At 46.0% G+C, this 19122-nt stretch overlaps 1 protein-coding gene and 1 long non-coding RNA gene across 3 annotated transcripts in view; one reads left to right on the top strand and one right to left on the bottom strand.

Annotated features, from left to right (window-relative positions):
* Positions 1-1429: 1429 nt before the first annotated feature.
* On the bottom strand, positions 1430-9669 carry LOC137469371 (uncharacterized). The gene is made up of 3 exons (XR_010996469.1): positions 8416-9669; positions 5148-6825; positions 1430-2644 (listed from the first exon to the last, which is right to left on the bottom strand). It is a non-coding gene; the product is annotated as an uncharacterized lncRNA (long non-coding RNA).
* Positions 3951-19122, top strand: part of ZHX2 (zinc fingers and homeoboxes 2) — a 74534-nt gene continuing 59362 nt past the window's right edge. For both annotated transcript variants that reach the window (XM_068181838.1, XM_068181819.1), the window contains exon 1: positions 3951-4071. The gene's annotated coding sequence lies outside the window, so the exon portion shown is untranslated. The remainder of the gene's footprint in view (positions 4072-19122) is intronic.

The following is a 19122-nucleotide window of genomic DNA, read 5'->3' as shown; positions in this document are numbered from 1 at the left end:
TTTTATTTGTTTTTACCTTAATTTCTCCTTCTGATTGTATAAGAAGCTTGATTCCACTACTGAGCTGGCATTAAAAACAGGGAGCCAGCAAATCACTATGCCCATGCAGGGTTAGAAGAATGGGGTGGAAGAGGCGATGGGAGTAAGGTGCAAAGTTAGCAACAGAAACTGAGTTTGGTTCTTCCCAAAACCAGCTCCAAGGCAGTAGCTTGGCCCACCAGCCAAGGGCTGGTTCACCTGCCCTGGGTGAACATTCCAAAGCTCACAACCTACCCGTTTACTGCTACATCTTGTAAGCAAAACTCCACTTGATCTCACAGAGTTAGGCCAGCATAAAAATGAGAAACATGTAGCCATGCACTCAACAGAAAACACTTCTTTTATTTGCATGCCTCTGTTGTGGCTCTTAGATGATGTACATTCCCTTTTAGGATAATTATGCAGTATCTTCAGAACAAAAGTCAGAGCTGCACCTCCAAGACAGGGAATTAGATCTGTAATGCTGACTCAGCCTGCAATTTCACAGGATTAAACAGTCAGAAAGAAACCATTAGACTGAAAAGGAATGAAATGTATGTGACAATACATATGTCAGACACTCATATCCACACTGCAAGAAAACTACATATCAGTACACAGTTCATTATGTCTGACCAAGGCATTATTTCACAGACGAGACTGCAACTTCACCTGAGGTCTTTATGGAGCAGATGTCACTTCAAACCCAGACAGTGCACAGAAGGAACAGAGAGGGCACTAGATTTGAAGCAAGCAAGTACTCTGCCCTCACTTTCCTGGGAAATTGTGCATGCATGTTCACTGTGCTTTGTAATCAGTGTGTCTTTCATTGTGCTATTAATTAAAAAGAGAGGCCTTATGCAAAAGAAATTTTAAATTGCAAATTTCCTTTTGCATGTTCTGCAAAAGCAATTTCCATTTTGCTATGTTACCCCACGTCATATTAATGTTAGGTTTTTATAAATGAATATTGAGACACTGTAAGAGTATTCAAATTGCATTCATCACTGATACTTTTATAATTGCGCGACTTCCCAAGGAATCAAGGCTTTTGTAATTATAAACTCTAATATTAAACACCATTCTCCCATCCCTCAGTAAACCTTTGATCGTTTCACTTAACTTCAATTAAATTTGACAGAATCAGAGCTAACCGACCAACTACAAGTTTCCTAAAAGGCAGCATCCAGGTAGAGATGCCACACAGCCTGTTTGTCCCACTGCTCAAGATTCAGAGGAGGAATTTGATGACCAAGTCAAAAAAACGTTCACAAAACCAATCTCTGTGCACTATATTTTGTGCCTCCGTGTGGGAAAATGACAAGTCAGACACAAGCAGGTATTCTTAGAGTTAGATGACACAGTGTGAGCAGCTTCTCTAGCAGGAACATTGAACACACATGTGCTCAAATAGTTGTCCTTAGTTGCTTCATATAGGATAGTAATAACAATTGCTCCAATTTCAAACCCACATCCTCTTCACCTTAAATACAGTGAATTATGCCTCATTTTTAATGACCTTCCAGTACCTAATTTGTGTGGCACCATCCACGATTTTGGGGAAGGTGGCTAAGCCTCACTGCAGGCCTTACTTGGTGCAGGGATCTCTCTGGCCACAGGTTAGAACTGCCTTTGTTATAACCCGGGCTTAAGGTCTGAAATCCCACACCTGGCTCCCACTGACAGCCCTTTTTGGCACTTGAAAGGCAGCATTAGCTGCCATTTCACCCACTCAGTCAAAGAGCCTTCTGCATTTGGAAATGCAAAAAGAAAGCTAAACGGGCCTTAAAGTACGTGTCAATTAGGACAACACCAAGAAGATGATTTGTCACCTGCTTTTCCATTGATCTACCCTTTCAAGAACATTTTATACTCAAAAGTATAGTAGTCTTACTAATACACTTCGGCTTGTCTATTTTTCTAGATCGTAGAAAAGGAATTTAAGACAGTAAAAAAATTGTGTATCCTGGAGGAAAATCTTTGCGCCCTAAAAGAACTTTTTTTTGCACCCGAGTATTCAAAAATCAGAAATATTTTCAGGGCTGGACAGCTACTGAAGAGTTAAACACAATATATTCAGTAATATTTAAAAGAGAAAGAAAATTCCATGAAAAATATCAAAACCACCAACAGCTTTCAGGATGAACACCAGAGTTTGATGAGCATCAGCAAGCTTTAAGTGGCATCTTGCCCCTAACAAGTGCAGAGAGTATGCTCAAGCTTGTCCCTGCCTAACAGCCTCCATCTGGAAAGTGAAGTTAGCAGGAATCTCGGGGCTGGTGGCAGCAAGGAAGGAATCCATCCTGTTATCAAATACTTGCAGAGAGAGACTATACTCAGTCAGGCAGTCAAAAACACGCCTACTCGGATAAGGGTATCCCTGCAAAGAAATCTCTTGACACTGCTTTGACATATTTACGTTCTTCTGCGATTATTCAGTTGCAGTAACTTAGAGCTCCTCGCCTGACACTCAAACACGAGCCATCCCCAGTCCCCAGCCCTACACGGGGAAGGGAAACAAAACGATGCCCACCGAAGTTACTCAGCTGGGTTAAGGGCTGCAGCCTGGCCGACCTGCTGGTGACATGGGGCAGGGTGACAGCCGAAGCAAGCCGAGATTTAAAGCCTGTAGTATATAATTAAAAGATTAATCTAATGCGATCTAATCAAAGATACGACGTCTAGATAGCACATCCCTGGAGTTACAGTGAGATTATGCTACTCTTAAGTCTTATTAGCCAGGACTTGTTGGAAGATCTGCAATCTAGTAGCAAGATAGAATCGGTAAATTATTTCTTTTAATGAATTCATTGAAGTAAACAGAAAATAGCCTGGGTCCTATCTGTCTACATCTCTTTGGAAGAAAGGCAAAGAGTTCAACGGCAGTTTTAAACTGGGGAAAGGATTCCTGCGTTGCAGCAGAGGAGCAGAGATTGCGGTAGAATCCCTTGGAAATACACACCACCTTCTTCAAAGCCACAAAAATAAATTAAAAAAAAAAAAACCCACCGCCTGAAACCCACCCAGAAGACTTTGGCTTGGAAAACCTGTATCACAAGCCGAAGACGAAGAAGTGCCTCCCACCTCCCCAGGTAATCTGCCCCGCTTTCGAGGGGCAGTTTCACGGCAACGGCACAGCCACATCCAGATCCTTAGGATCCTGTCGCCGTGCCCACAGCGGGGGTCAGCCCCCGCCGACTCTACAGCAGGGATGCGATGCAGAGATGCTGGTCCCGTCCCCACGTCCTAGAACGAGGGTCCAGCGGCTGCCATCCCCACACGGGGAGGTCCAGCCCAAGGGATACTGCTCCGAGGGTCCTCACTCCCAACCCCTCTACCAAGGGTGCATATCCCCCTCGGCGTCGCCACCGCTCGCATCGCCCGGGGCTGCGGCGGGGCGGGGGGTGCCCCGCTGCGACCCCCGGCTCCACCTGGACGATCGGGAGGCTCCGCGTGGTTCCGTCCGTGGAGCGGGAAGGGGAGCGCGGCGGGGACCAGCGATGCCACCGGCCGGGCCGGGCACGGGCCGGCGGTGTCACCGCAGGGACAGCGGAGCGCCCGGCGGAGCCCCCGCTCGGGGCAGGGGGTGCGTGGAGGATTGGTGGGGCAGAGCCGCGGGAGGCGCGGCCGGGCCGGGCGGGCGGTGGGGGGGGCGCGGCCCCGCGCGCAACTTTCCGCCGCGCCGAGGGACCCCGGCGGCCGCGCCGGCGGTGGTATCGTATGCAAATACGCAGGCTGACGTCAGAGATCATGTGGGGTTTGGCGTAGATCCCCGCCGATCGAGGGCTCTTTTTTTTTTTTTTTTTCCTCCTTTTTTTTTCCCTTTTTTTTTTCCTCCTTTTTTTTTTTTTTTTTTTTTTTTTTTTTCCCGCGGCGGGGCAGGGCCGGTGCGTGCGCGCGTGGCGGGGCGCGCGTGTTCCCCGCGGGCCGGCGCGGCGGGGGCGGGGGGCGCGGGGTCCCGCGGCCGCGGGCGGCGCACGGAGCGGAGCGGCGCGGAGCGGAGCCCCGGTGCCGCTCCGCCCGGGACAGTCGGTGCCGCCGCCCTGGGCGCAGGTAGGAAACTTCCCAGGCGGGGCCCCCTCCCCCGGTGCGAGGCGCTCCCCAGCCGCCCCCTCCCTGCGCACGGACGCTCGCCGCCGCTCCCGCCCCGACCGCTCGCACCCAACTTTTCCTCCTGCCAGAAACTGTCCGGTTCCCTGGACTTCGGCGGGAGCCGGGAGGTGGGGGGGAAGGCGGGGGAGACTGCCGGGGGTGGGAGCCGGGAGGGTTGTTCGGGGTGGGCTCTTAATTATTTTAGCTACATTTTTTCATTTTTGGCCATGCAGCCTCCCTCCCCTCGCCCTTTTCCCGCTCCCCTCCGCCTCCCGATCGCAAGTTTGGGTGAAGGGGGAAAAGCAGGAGGAGGGGGGGGGTGAAACATGTCTACGTTTGTCTATGTCGACATCAGCAACACAAAATATGGCGTCCGCTTTCGACAGGGCGTTACGTAGAGGCGAGCAGGGGATTTTGTCAGCGCGGTCCCTGACGAGGAGCCGCGGTCTCCCGGACCGGGGGGGCAGAGCCGCCCCGGGGCGCGGGAGGGGCCCGGCGCCGCCGCCGCGCGTGGCTCCGCGCCCGCGGCCGCACTTGGCAGTGGTTTCTTCTGGTTTAATTTTTGACGTTTTTTCCTTCCTCCTGCGCTCCCTCCCCTCTTTGGCAGCCCCCCTCCCACTCGTGACGCCGTGGTCGTGGCGCGGGTCTCGCTGCCGGTAACTGCGGGGAGCGGCGAGGCGGAGCGGCGGCACCGAGCCGGGACCGCGGCGGGGCAGAGCTGGGTGCCTCGCTCCATCCCTCCTCCACCCGCGGCGAAAGGCTTTGCCTTCCCGTGGCATTTTATTTTCTCCAGAATCGGGAGATGTGGGGAAATTCGCGCTTTGTCACGTTGCATCCACTTTTTTTTTTTTTTTTTTTCCTTAAATGAGGGGTGACTTTTCCGTTTGTTTTAGCCTATTTCCAAAGACATCACAGAACCGTCTTCTTTTTCCCCCTTCTCTCTCTCCCTCTGGGATGAAGGTGACAGGGAAGGATACTGATTCCTCCCCCCCCCTTCTTTGCGAGGACTATTACTTGGAAATGATACAGGGAAATACCTGTCTGATTTTGGGATATCCGTATACCGAGCTCTTTCCTGAGCACTTCGGTTAGTTCAGAGCCTGGGAATCCCTCCTGAGGGAGCCGGCCGGGGAGGCGGGGCATGGCTCTGATTTCCTCCCCCTTGGCTGCCCAAGCACCTCTCCGATGGCGGCTCCCCATCCTTTCTTGGGGCAGGTGCTCCTTGGAAACCCTGTGAACTTGCGAGGGTCCTGACGTGCAGGGGAGCACAGCAAAAGTTTTGGATTGGAAGGTGGAGAGCAAAAGGGGAGAAAACATCCGAAGAAGTAGGAGTGGGAGGGAAGAATAGGACGCCTGGCTGGGTGGGAAGGGGACCTGGTGATCAGGATTGCTGGGCATCAGCAGCTCCTGCCTGCCGGGCCCCGCAGCAGCAGCGCGGGGAGCAGCGGGCCAGAGTGCAGAGTGTACATTGCCTTGAGAAGCTGCACGGCTGACAGCACAGGGTCACAGCACAAGGCTGTCAATGAGGTGCCTTTTATTTTTAAACTACAGATTAAAGTTTGTGTGCGGTTTTTCCCTCCTGGCTGGGGCTGGGTCGTGGAGGCGCTGATGTAACTAGAGGACGTCTGATGTCTCTAGCTGAAACCTCAGTCATGCAGCCTTACTGGGACATGGCATGTGTATTAGGAGTGGTGTGTGCTGCCGTGGTTTTATTAGACCAGTAGATGAGCAATATTATTGTTTAAGAGGTACCTGTGACCAGAGTGCTTTGCCAGGGTAATATATTTCTGTAGCGGTGAAGCCTTTCTAGTGTAGATGTGGCTTCAGGATGTTGTATGAGCTCAGCAGCTCTTTGAAACAGAATTGCAGATTGATTTCTGGATTAGGGAGAACAAGGTACTGGCCAGCAATTGGGAAGAATATAAATGCTAAGAATTGGCTGGTCCTTATTTTACTTTGCTCCCATAAGTGTGTTTATCCCCTCAGGCTTCTACAGAAAGCAGTGGCCAAGAGTTCTCCCATGTTTGTCCTCTCTTCTTGTATCCTCGATAAACTAAGTGCCAAAAAGCCTGGATAGGTGTTTATAGCTCAGTCATCAGACCAAAGACCTTGTGATTACTCACCTTTGTAAAATGACATTTTTCCTGTCTGTCCACCCCAAGAGTTCAGCTGTCAGAGTTTTGTCACACAGAACTCTTCCTGCTGTCAGTGTTTGAAAGTAGCATGCTCTTTCCAATCTCTTTCTCTCAAAATTCCACTTGTTTTTTTCCTTTTTACTCTAGTTAAAATCAGCAATTTCTAGTCAATATCTGTAGAATGAATAGTCTGTTATATGAAACAGCCTAAGTTTGTAGTGTTTTTTCTTGTGTGGAGGGGGAAGTTTTATTGTGTTTTTATTAAAAGTCAAAAAAAGCCAACATTAAATACAGTAAAGTTACTGGCTTCTTTTTGCAGTTTCAAACCAGTTTCAAACTGCTCCAGGCTGGAATGAGAGCACAGCAGGTTTTGCTGATCCTCGTAAAAGACAAAGATTTTAATGCCAGACGTGACATCACTGTATTTGCATGCGTGACATCTTCAGGTTTTATTTCTTTTTGTTTTGCCCTAACTTGGATGATCCTCAGAAATGCTATTTGGAGTGTCTTCTGGTTGGAATGTTTTGATCCATGTCTAAATTATTTTTCTTTGTGTCCACTTAAGGAGTGGAAACATCCACTGAAAATAACTAGAGTATTTTAATTAGAATTTGTTCAGATACATGCAGTGTCACAGCTGAATTCCATGAGATTTCAGCATGGCTGTCAGGTAAAACTGCATTTACATTTCACATGGAGTGTAATTGTAGTTTGACTTTGTTTCAGTTGTGAGGGTAATTCAGCAAGTGTGTTCTTTCCCTAAAGGTTACTGCACATCTACATGATGCTATTTGTTCATACTGAGAGTAAGTAATAAACAAAAGTTGGCACTAAAATAATCTATAAAGACTTTAACTTAAAGCCATCATGATTATTGCTGGTCTTCTGTCAGGGTGTTTACATGTGTCACATCAGCTAGAACTAATATTTGTGATTAGTTTATTTTATCAATCTTGCAAAAATAGATCTGAAGTTTATAGGATGTAATGATACAGTTCAGTCCCAGCGTAGCAGTAAGTTGGGATTTTTTTTGAAAAGCTGAAAGAGCTGTTGATTTCCAGAATGATTTAAATACTTTTCATATGGGGTAATATTTGAGAGTTTGGTTTGTGAAGGTGCAGCAAAATGGAAATAAAATAAGTTGGGTGCTTGGAAGATGAAGGGAACAGTGTTCAATTCCAGCCTTGCCTTCCAGAAACAGTTCAGAAATCACCAAGCCAGCCCTCTCCCCAAAACCACCATGCCTTTGCAAGGCAGAGGGGGGTTTTGGTTGGTTGTTTTGGTTTTAAAAAATTAGCACTTGGGGTTGTTGTAAAAATGTTGGGAGTTTGAAAAGAAGACAATGCATTTGGCAAGGTTTTTTCGGAACTGTGGAACCCCAAACCAGTTCCTACAGTGAAAACTGAATATTCCATAAGCCAAGTTTATGTAGAGTGACCAGTATTGTGAGTCTGCTGAGGGAGAGGTGTGAAATTATTTTGTGTATTTAGCACTGCAGAAGAAGGCTCAGATGGCTTGGTTTTGTTAGTGAGCAGAGAGAGAAGGACACAGGCAAGGAGAGAAGGTTTAGGTGTTGGCAGCTGGGAGGGGACTTCAAAAAAGTCATCCTGGGAGATTCTGATAGCTGAGGTGGTGGATTATGGTGCAACATCTCCTTGAATTTTTGGGTGAGGCTGCATGTGGCCTGCAGTGGGCAGTGCCCTGCGTGGGGCTGGGGGTGGGAAGTGTTTGATAGAGGGGCTGGGGTCTCTCAGTGTTTGACAGAGAGAAGCATTTGCCCTCTGGAGGGGAGGCAGGGGAGGAAGGGTTGGGAAGCAAATGGGGAAGAATGTTATCTGGAACACCTGCATGGTTAGAAATCGCACATCAGGAGTGGAGGGGGTGAGCTTGCAGCAAGTTTTGACCTTTTGTGAATTGCCTGGGGGCAAGGGCACATGCTGGGTGCTGAAAGCTGGGCAGGGGCAGGGGATTCAGCTTTGCTCTGAGAACAAGCCTTTCCAGCACCATGTGCAGTTTGTATCTTCTCCACACTGTTGTCCAGCGGGGACCTGATCTAGCAAACTGGAGCCTGCTCACCACTTGCTTGCCTCTCAAAATATTACAGGCTTATTGGGAGGAATTTGCAGATCTCCACAGCTCCCACCCACACAGACTACAGGGTAAACAGTACCACGGTCCAGGCTCAGCCTTGGATGCAATTTCTGTCTGCATGGTTCAAAAACTCTGAAGTCCTGTAGGCCTCTGCCTCGTGCTGCCTTTGTCTGGGATTGCCCAGCCTGAGGGTTGAAAGGGATTTTAAAATTGTTTCCGGATGTCCAATCTAAACCTACACTCTGTCAGTTTAAAACCATTGCTCCTTGTCCCATCGCTACAGGCTTTGGTAACAAGTGAGACTGTGTATGTTCAGTATCTCATTAGGCAGGGTACCAGGTGCTTTGGTCTGGTCAGCATCCCACAAGCACATCAAGAACTTTCTCCTTGGGTGAATGTGCTGACGGTGGGTTTATCGTCCCAGCCCTGTCTCAGTATGTGACATTGGCAGTAATGTCCCTTTGCTGGTGTGACAGCCCATTCACTCATGGGTTTTGCCAGCACAGCTGCTTCAGTGGCATGTCCTGCCCTGGGCTGATACAACGTGCGGCAAGCGTTGGTGGTACAGACCTGATGTGAGATGTGCCCGTGCAGACATGCCTGCTGTCATGTGCTTGTTCAGCTCTGGGTGTCTGCACATCAACCCTCTGCTCTGGGAAGCCCTTGTTACTGCTGGAGTGAAGCCCCGGTTAAGTGCAGCCCCTCCTGCCGGTGCAGGCATCGGAGGCTCTGGATCACAGGAATGGGCACATCCTGGCAAATGCAAATAGCTCTGTGCAAGTCACAGAGTTTCCTCGATGGTGGCTTTCAGTTCACTTGGTAAACCCTTCCACAGCCTGAAATTCATCTTCTTTCCTGGAAAAATGTTGCAAGATGAAAAGCAAAGCTATTTGCCTTGTGTTACTCCACTTAGCAAACCCTTAGCTTTGGCTTTGCAGAGAAACAGCTCTCTACTTCTCTCCCTCTTTTATTAAATGACATGTTGAGAGATAAATCTTTAGTGTTAGCTTTTAATATGTAGCATTTTGGTGCTGTGATTTGCAGTGTGGTCCCAGTTGGCACTGGTGGAGGGGACGATTAATTTCATGTGAGCAGTGGTTTGGGTGGGATGGGAACGTCTTGCACTGCTTTTCATTTACTTATTGAGCCTGTTAGAGGCCTGAAATCTTGGATTTTCCTTCTCTTTTTTCTTCCCCATTCTTCCTGTCCTGACCTTATTTCCCCTCTTAAATACTAAATATTTTTTTAAACTTGCAACATCAAATTACCTGTTTGTTTTGGCTTCTCTTTTGTAATTGATTGTACGTTCCCACAATTTTTAATAAGTGTTAAAACTGCATATTTCATTCAGTGGAGCTTTAAACAAACAAAAACCCCTCCACCATCAGACAAACGGAGATTTTCTTGCTTCTTTGGAGTCAGTGACCATAACTAAGGAAGCCTCAGATTCAGTGTTACTTGACCTCTTGTCCATTTTGATGGAGGAAGTAGAGTGGAGGAAGAACTCCTGTGAGCAAAACTGTATAGGGAAGAATGTGGTTCCTTTCCTTTTAAGTAGAATCTTGTTATTTGTGGTTTGGTTTTTTTCTTTTTTTTTTAATACCACCCAAAAAGCAGGTTCTGGGCTCCTGCTGAAGGCACTCTCAGAGGGATTTAATAAAATACCAGTATGTCTCGAGATCTCCGTGCCCCTTCTGTTGCCTTTCTTGTATGTGTTCCCTTTTCTCACTCTATGTTTTGGACATATATTTTTTACATTTCTCAACCTAATTTTATGCTTATTAGCTTCAATTACTTTATGTTGCACTTCACTTAGATAGCAGAAGTGGGAAAATACTTTTTCTTAGATCCTACTAGCAAGACAAAAGTCCAAGAGGATACCAGTTGGAAGCAGTTAAGTTTTGTAGAATTTCAGTGTGCCAGGATGGTGGCCTGGGAAGTGGTGCAGGGAGCTTTTTGCCTCCCCTCATGCCGGTGAAAGCCAGTACGAAGCAGACAGCAGCAGCATCTCCAAGCTTTGCTGCCGGGCTGGCAGAGCACTGCTGATTCACTTTCACACAAAATGAAGGAAAGTCCTGATGGTTCTGGCCTTAAGTGTTTCTGGGGATATTCCTTCCCCTCCCCTCTTCCTACCACCCACCTCAAAAGCAAATATGTCTTGTTGTGGGGTTTTATTTTTTCAGCATCCTCTTGAGCACAAACTGTCAGGCACCACAGGGAATTTTTCCTTGTCTTTTGTCTCTCCAGAAACTGATTTATTTAAATGATATGCTGGGAGCACACTGCTGTTAAAGGCTTTGGTAGTTGTTGTCTTCCAGGCTTTGGAAGCTTTCTTGAAAATTGTGGAGGATGGGGTTATCCCAAAGAATCCTCATTTCCCCTGAAGTTGGTTTTTTTCTGCATTTTTCCAGAGAGATTCCCCTTCCTCATCTTCTGTGAAAAGTGTAAATTTCCATGTGATTGAAAGGCGAGGAAGTTGTTTGAGTGCTCAGCTCTCTCCCAGGGAGAGCACTTGGCTGCCTGGCTGGAAGTCCACATGACTGTCACTGCTCCCACCCATGGGACCAGTACACCAGTGCCCTCCTTTTGCTCAGCCAAAGGTAGTTACAGAGTCCTTTATCACTCATGTATTTAATGTCTGGCATCCCCACATCATCTCTTGCAGCCTGTCACCATTATGATGCTGCTTTATTACCATCAAATAATAAATTCAGTACCAGGAGACCACCAGGAGTCATAGGAGTCATGACCTTGCAGTTGCAGATTTTTGGGATCTGTTTCTCATGTCTCAGGGCTTTGCATCCTTTTTTTTTTTTTCTTTTTTTTTTTTTTTGAGAGACAGTAGCCCCTTTACCCAGGCTTTAACCTAAGGCACAGGTCCTCCCAACCTGTGCTTGGGTACAAGTATCTTGCCAGGAAGCTATCAGCTCCACTGTCCACTGTGTGACCTTTTTGAGGGCTAGGTTTAGTTCTCTTTGAGAACCAGCTGAAAAAGCTGGCTGATGATGCTGAAAAAGCTTCATGTGGGGTTTTCAAACCAGGGAAAGTGCCAGGGGTTGCTGCATGGGAGAGTTGGCAAATGCATCGTGCCCATGCCGGGCGGCCGAGGACAGGGGCTGGTGGCCACTGAGGACCTGCAGGATTTTGCCCAACTACGGCAGGTAGGAAGCTTCCAAGTGTAAATGATGATGAATAAATTCAGAGTATAAATGGTGATGAATAAATTCGGAGTAAAGTGCTGCCTAAAGAAGCCTCTACTTCTCTGCCTGTCCAGGATTCTTCAGTATAAGAGAGGAGTCGGCTCTACATGTGTTTTAAAACAACTGGAGTGACAAGAAAGAATGATGTGTTTGGAATGAACTGCTTTCTTTACTACTTTTAAATTGGTGTCTCTTTAGAGCATCCTCACAATTTCACTATTGCTAAAATAGTTTTCACAGGATGCCCCTCTGAGTATCTGTTGGCATCTTGTCTGTGTACCTTGGTGATGTCAAGGGGGTGAGGTGGTTTGGGAAATATTGCTCAAGGCAAACACAAGTTTTAAGATCCACACTTAATCAGATAAAGGAAAAAAAATCTTAGCTCTCTGAAGGATTTTGCTTTCAACCCTAAATATACTTAAAGTGCCTTGGATTCTGTTTGTTTGTCCTCTTATCCTAGATCTTAGCCTTATCAACCTTATTTTTATGTGTTTACCCTCTGCGTGATGATCCAGGAGAGTGTGCGAACACTCGATACATGTCCAAGTCAGGAGAGGAGTGTCACAATATATTATATAATATATTTATGTGGAAAAGAGCTTGTACATAGAAATTATCTTAGCTCCAGCCCCATCTCTTCTCCAGCAGCAAATCAGAGCACTGAGTTGGTGGATTTAAAGTTAATCTCCTGAAATCTGAACTGCTTTTTCCTTGTTGTTCTTGCCTCTTGGTGAGCAGTGAATGGTCTTGTTCTCACCACAAAGTGCTCAAGGGTGAGTGCTTTCAACCTCAGGGTCTACTACTCTAGGGTGCAAAGGGTGAGCAAGCACCAGACACCCTTTGCCAGCTGGCTCCAATTCTGTGCTGAGCCCTCTTAACACTCTCCCACAAAAATTCTGGGGGACTTAAATATAAGGTTCTTCTAAATTAAAAAATAATGTACACAAATCCCTGTCTGCACCCTGCGCTCAGTTCAGGAGGAAGATCATTGTTGAGCACATGGTTTGCATTTTTAATTTCTTTGTGATGCCCTCTTCCTTCACCTCTTCCCCTACCAGTCTGTTCCCACCCTGACAATTTTTGGAGGGCTCCATTCGCATCCCAACAAGGAGCTTGCTGTGGCAGGGTGCTCACAGAACAAGGAGAGCACCTTTCCATCTGTGGGCAAAGGGCTGTTGTGGTGCTTGATGGAGACAGGGATCTGCTTTGAAATGTGCTATTGAATGGGAGAAGTGTGCAAGGCACTTTGCAAGGAGATTCTGGGTATTTAACACAAGCTGCATCCCAGAATTGGTGCTGATGTAAGTGGTATGCAGTACTGTGTGACAAAGGACTTGTGGCTGTTTGCAGGCTGCTCTACTTACAGATGGTAGCAGACAGCAGGAGGGATGAGAATTATCACCTGGGCTCTGCCATGCTTTTAGCTTTGAGATATGTTGTGTGGAGTGGTGTGAGTTGTAGTTTGATGCATTTTGAATAGTGTATTTGCACAGAAAACCTGAATTCATACCTGAGTTTCCTCTCTGTATTGATTTCTGCAGCCATGGAAAGAATTTGATCATATTTTTCCGTTATCTGCCTTGAACTCAAGGCATCCTTTCCTATTTGCCTCTCGCTGGCACAAGCATAGAACCAGTTACACTGGTTGGTTCATGTTTTCATCTAACATGCTTTAGTTTTTTGGGGTATTTTTAATCTGCCTGTATTTTGTTCATTCCTGTGTAAGTAGGGGTTTTATTTGTTCCTTCACTCTTGTCCTTATCTCTTTACTGAGTCTCAGGGTGGAGGCTGCTACTGTGTGTTGCAAGGTCACTGCTTGGCTTGTGTATCTAGGCCCTGCTGCAGCATCTCCCAGATGAGTTCCATGCTGAGCTTCTGGCACAGGTTGGCTGAGACACCCTTCTCCTGCTCAAATTCGTGATTGCTGGTCTGCACAGCAGTGGAAAAGGACTGTGATTTGCAGCCCTTTAGTATTTGCAGCTGACAGATACTCAATTTGGAACATTCTTGAGCTTCTGCTCTGGCCACTCTGCTTGTTTGGGGTTGCAGCTTGACAAATTTTTGGCTAGTGCATGAATGGCCCATGTCCCTTTGATGTCTTGTAAAAATCAGTAAAAAATAACTTCTCAAAGGGTTGGAAACAGAAAATTGAACACATAGTTAGCATTAAAGTTTTGCTGGAGAAGAAGGTAAAATGTCAACTTTTTTTTCCTTCTTTTTTAAATGAAACAGGCAGCTAATAGGAAATTGATTAAGAAACATTTGAGGTTGGGTAGGTTTTTCTGGTCATTAAAAGATTTTTTTTTTTTTTACTTGTCTGCTATTTTAAAATACTTGTTCTTAAATTATGCAAAATAGATGGTGTGAGTGAGGAACAGCCCAACACACATCTGAATTCGGTAGGGTTCTTCCTATGTGACGTGTCATCCTTAATGTAATTTAAATTAGTTCAAGGTATTAAAGTCTTTACATCAGTGTTTATGACCACTTTGAGACACTCCCCACTCAAAGCATGAGGGAGCATTACATGCTATAGATTTTTTAAAAAGGCAGTATACATTCATTGCTAATTGTGTACTTTATTTTTAGGTCTGAGTAGTAATTATTTTCCAGAGAATGTTTGGCAAATGATAGTTTTAAATAAAATTACAGAATAACATCATTACTTGAAATTTAACTTAATAAATTTATTTTATGTCTTAGCACAGTAAGGATCTACTAAGGTCGCCTTTGATCTGCATTGAGAGCAGCAGGCAGAATCACATTTGAAGGTGAGAAAAGTCAAGGACCAGTTTTGTTAAAAACTAGAGGATTATCCCTGGAGGTGCTGTAGGAAGCTCATTGCTTAGGTGAGAGTGGGGTGTTGATGGGGATATTTTTTGTCTCTGCAGTGAGAACCTGATGGATAGATTAGGCAAATCCTAGTTAATTATTTAACAAAGGGCCCCGTGCTGCAGTTGCCTTTGACTCCTGCACTACTAAAACATCTCTGGTTTGGAGGGTGGAATTAAGACTGTAACTTTGAGATTAAGCTTTTCTTTTCCTTTTTCTCTTCCATTTGAATGCAAAGCTCTTGACTGCCAGTCCTGAACGGCTGGAACAGATGAACTTTTGCACTCTGTGCGAAGGACACTTACATAAAAGGGAGATACTCAGATTGCATCGCTACCCAGCTCAGTTTGCTGTTGAAGAAGGTGGGTCTGGTTGTCCCTATCCATCTGAGGGTCTTCAGGGAGCCTCTCTGCCATCAATCCTTGCTTTTTGTGCAGACCCCATTAGAAAACCACAGAAAAGGCTTAATCTGTGACAAGCCAGATGTGATGTGAGCTGAAATCAAGGAGACTGATTATTCCTGGGGCCAGCAGGACTGACGCAAACTGCTTTTAGTGTGTTAGATTTTTGGTGTTGAATTCCTGCTGGGTTACACTGGCCACTCTCCAGGGCACAAACGATGGAGGGTCTCTCCACAACTTCCCTGTTTTCATTAGACCACTAGGAAGTTACTGTGCTGGGATTGATAGATCTGCATACACATGAATGTGGAGGAAGATTGAAACAAACCTCACTAATCCTTTAAAAATCAGTGATACTGGCAGGGATAAAATGAAGGAAGTAAGAGTTTGGCAGTGTCCAAACTTTTACCCAAACTTTTGTTTTGAGGGGCAAAACAAAAGGGCTGCAGGACTGCAGTTGCACCCAGCAGCCTGGCCAGTGGTGCCCTTCCTTGGTAAAGCTCCTGGCAAGCAGAATTGCCAAAAGGTGACTTCTTGTCTGCAAGGTGCTTTCCAGTCTGCAAAGGTACAGCTAAGGGATGTCAGTACAGATACACAAAAGAGTACATACAGCAAAAATACATTTCACCAAAGTCCTCGCTGTATCTGAGGCTGAAATCAGAGAAATTGTTCTTTGAAGATGGCTGCCCAGTTGTATTGTGAATTTGGCCTTCAAAGTGCAGCTTTGAACAAACTGTTGAGATTTTAAAAAGGCCTCAAACTCCTCTCTTTTTATTGGCATTTTTACATATGTGTGGCTATGGAGTGCACACACACACCTGCACATAGGCATTACTTGGTCCTACCTGATTGTTTGGAAATTAGTCTTGTATTTAAGACACGTCACTGAAACCTTTGCAGTCCCTCCGATGTGCACAGAGCATCAGGACAGTTGGTTCAGGCCATTTCCAGCAGCCCCATCCCTGCTGGATGACAGCAGTGGGGCAGGGGGTTGTGTGTGGTTCTGCTGGAAGTCCTGTGATCGGCTTCTGGGTCTTGCTGTGATGGGGAGGTGATGGGGAGAATTTGATAGAAGGATCAAGCCATTCCTTCACATTATCACATTGTAGTGAATGGGCAAATGCTACTGTTCTCCTCTTGCCTTTACCTCTGAGATCACCAGCAGCTGCTTCATTAACTATTAATGGCCTGCTCATTAATGCTGTAAAAGGCTAGGACCAGTCTTGCAAATTTTCTGGACTCTTCCCCTGAAATATTTATGACTTGCTCGCTGTGCGAAAGGGCAAGTGCAACAGCAGAGAACATGCCTCCAAGTTTTGTTGAGCTTTATTAAAAAGCTCATGAATATGAAGAACCTGGCAGCTTCTTCCTGGTTTTTGGCTTTCTGAGCTAGTGGCTCTAGGGGTCAAGTGGGCTGGTGGTTTGCTGAAGCACTGGTGGCAGTGTTGGATACTTTATTGATGATCTCTGGTTCTTGTAGTGCTTTCCTTTGCATCCTCTTATACAGGCACCAATTGATACCTCCAGGGAAGGGTTTATTACTCCTGTTTAAGTAGTGGGGAAACTGAGGCACAAAAGTTGAACATTTTGCCTGGAGCCAAGCAATAGAAAGCCAGCAGAGGATGGAAACGTTTTGCCCAAAACTGTAGTGATCCTTTTAATTGAAGTCTGGTTAGTGTGAAAGAGGGGGACACTCACTAAGCATCATCTGAAGCCATTGCCACAACTCATTCCTGTCCCTTCCAAACAGAGCTCCTGCATGATGGCAGAGATGAGCAGTGAGTAGTGAATTCCCTGGGAAGGAGCCAGTTGTTTTAGTTCTCTCTGGTACCAAGAGAGAACAGGGAAGCTATTTTACCCCTCTATCCAGATTTTGGAGATAAAACTGTGTTCATCTCATAGTTTAAGTCCACCAGCAATAAAGAGTCTGTCCACTGAATCCCAACTGCAGCTCAGCTGGTGGTGCACCAGAGAGATGAAAATCTCTTTTTCTTTCTCACAGACCTCTGCAGAGCGAACACTGGTGTAAATACATGTGGGAGGCATTTTTTGGTAAAGTAGGAAGATATGCTTTATAGAGAACAGGTATGTCTCCAGGAATGAGGACCCGTTTGTACAATGTTTAACATCTTTCCCTTATGCAGCTGACCTTCAGAGTAAAAAAGGTCCTCTGTGTCTGGAAGATACAGGGTGTGTCAGGAATGACCAGCCTTTAATACTCTTTGAGCTTCTAGGGTTGCAGGTAGTGCTAAAGTGGAGCCAAGTGGCAAAATAAATCCATATCAGAAGCATTCCCTGGTACAACTTTCTTGTTATTTTTTACAGGGTGTGAATATTTCATCCCACATTATATCATATTGCTGCAGATGCTTGGTTTCTCTCCTGGAGCCATTCCTTTCAATTTCTGGAGGAAAGTTAGGGCAGACCCAGGCTAGAAATTCAAAGCCGTGCACTGAAACAATGTTTAAGTTAGTGTTTTTCACACTGCTGTAGCAAGGTGAACGTGGTGGACACAACTCAGTGGTCATGCTGTGCCCTGAATGATTTCGTTAGGCGCTGGTGGGACTCCCTTGTCTCACTGATCTCCAGGAATATTCCAGCAGTGTACTGAATGTCATCTGCTTTTGTCCTCAAAAGTAGCATAAGTGTCTTTGGGGAAGACTTCTGGGATTCTGCTGCTACAAGAAAAACATCCAGATCTAAAGCTTCTTTTGTGACTCTTTATTGAGGTAATTCCTCCAAAAGTCTCTGACTGTTGGCTGGTGCAGCTCTTCTAGAAGTGTCTCTTCTGGAGACTTCTGCAGTGAAGGCTGCAGAGCAGATCATTGTTGGTTTTTAGTTACCAGTGGGTGTCATTGCCTATCCTTTTGTAGAGCTGCTCCCTTCCTCAACAAAGTATGCCTCTCAGCATGGGCACAAGGCTCCACCTAACTGTTGGGAGCCCTTTCCTCACCTTTTCCTTGGTAGTTAGGAGGAGTCTGTTATCCAAAACAGACACGATTCCTCCAACTCTGAGTTTGAGGCTGAATCACAGGTGAGAGATGTAAAATCTCTTTTCCTGAGGGGAGGGAGGAGCAGTGTAATTGAAAATGTTGGGGGCCATGTCTTACCAGTGCCAAAGGCATTGATTATCAATTATGTGGGAAAACATAGTGATAATTAACACTTCCATTAATGTAGAAACTCACTGTATCCTTTGAAGTAACTGGAAGAAGGAGGAGTTCTCAGTAGAAACAACAACTTTCAGTTCTTGGTATCATAACATGAACTAAAACAGTGGCTGGCAGCAGAGAAATTCCAAATGTATCTCCTTCCTGCTGCTCAGCTGCAAGCTATGTTTCCAAGGAGAAAGCATGTATTTGCAGTCTTGGGCAAATTCCTGATTTCAGCACTTTCAGACTGAGAACTGGACTGTGCTTTAGAAGATGCTACACAAGTCATAATTCTTTTTCTGGCAATGTAGTCATGTCAAAATAAAAAAAAAGATTGTTCAGATTTATGGTTTCTAAAGTCTAGCCTTTGAAGTGATATCTTGGCATCTAAGTGATTCATGGGGTAGTGGGAATTCATTGGGACTTGCAGGTCTCTAGCATTTTTAGCAGAAACCAGCTGTTGATTAGCTATATCTGTGTTTGCCTGTGTCCTCAGGGGTGCTACACAGGGTTGGAAGTGTTACTTTAAGTTTTCATGTGTGTTTAGATTGGGTACTCCAGCCAGTAGCCGCTTTGGGTCATAGTAAATTCTGACACAGGAAAATGTTATCCAGGCCTAAAATGAAGAGATGAAAGGGCAAAACGAGTTCATGGGCAGAAAGAGGGGAACAGGTCAGCCAGCCACATAAAATGGCTCCTGGTTGAGTCTGTGATAAGGCTGTCCTGGGATACCTGCTAAGCCTGGCCTTTTCAGAAGAGTTTAATCTGCTTTGAGATGTGTGAGTTCCACATTTTTTTCCAGTGATGCTGTTTATGCATTGTGCTTGCCTGAGCTTAAGGACTGCAAATTGGCCCTTTGGCTGCCCTACTTGGATAGGTGGGTCCTTCTGCACTGACCTGATGTGATGGGGCCCAAAACAGCACTCATCTACAGTTTGTGTATCAATGAAAACTGTCCTGTTGGGAGGTTTATAAAACCATTTATTTCATGGCATCAGCATCTTGGCCCTTACTTGAGAGCATCCGATGGTCCCCACCTCCAGTGCACTGAGCAGCTCTGTGTGGCAAGGCACAAAGGCTGGATTTTGTATTACGGCACAGGCTGTACTGTATGCTGGGAAGTTAGCTCGCATCCCGCCTTCTGCTGAAAATAGCTCAGGGTTAAGCTGTGCCTACTCTACAGACTCCTGCCAGCAGAGCT

This window comes from Anomalospiza imberbis, chromosome 1 (assembly GCF_031753505.1).
Source record: "Anomalospiza imberbis isolate Cuckoo-Finch-1a 21T00152 chromosome 1, ASM3175350v1, whole genome shotgun sequence".
Classification (NCBI taxonomy): Eukaryota; Metazoa; Chordata; class Aves; order Passeriformes; family Viduidae; genus Anomalospiza; species Anomalospiza imberbis.
This window is presented reverse-complemented; position numbering and strand designations above follow the sequence as displayed.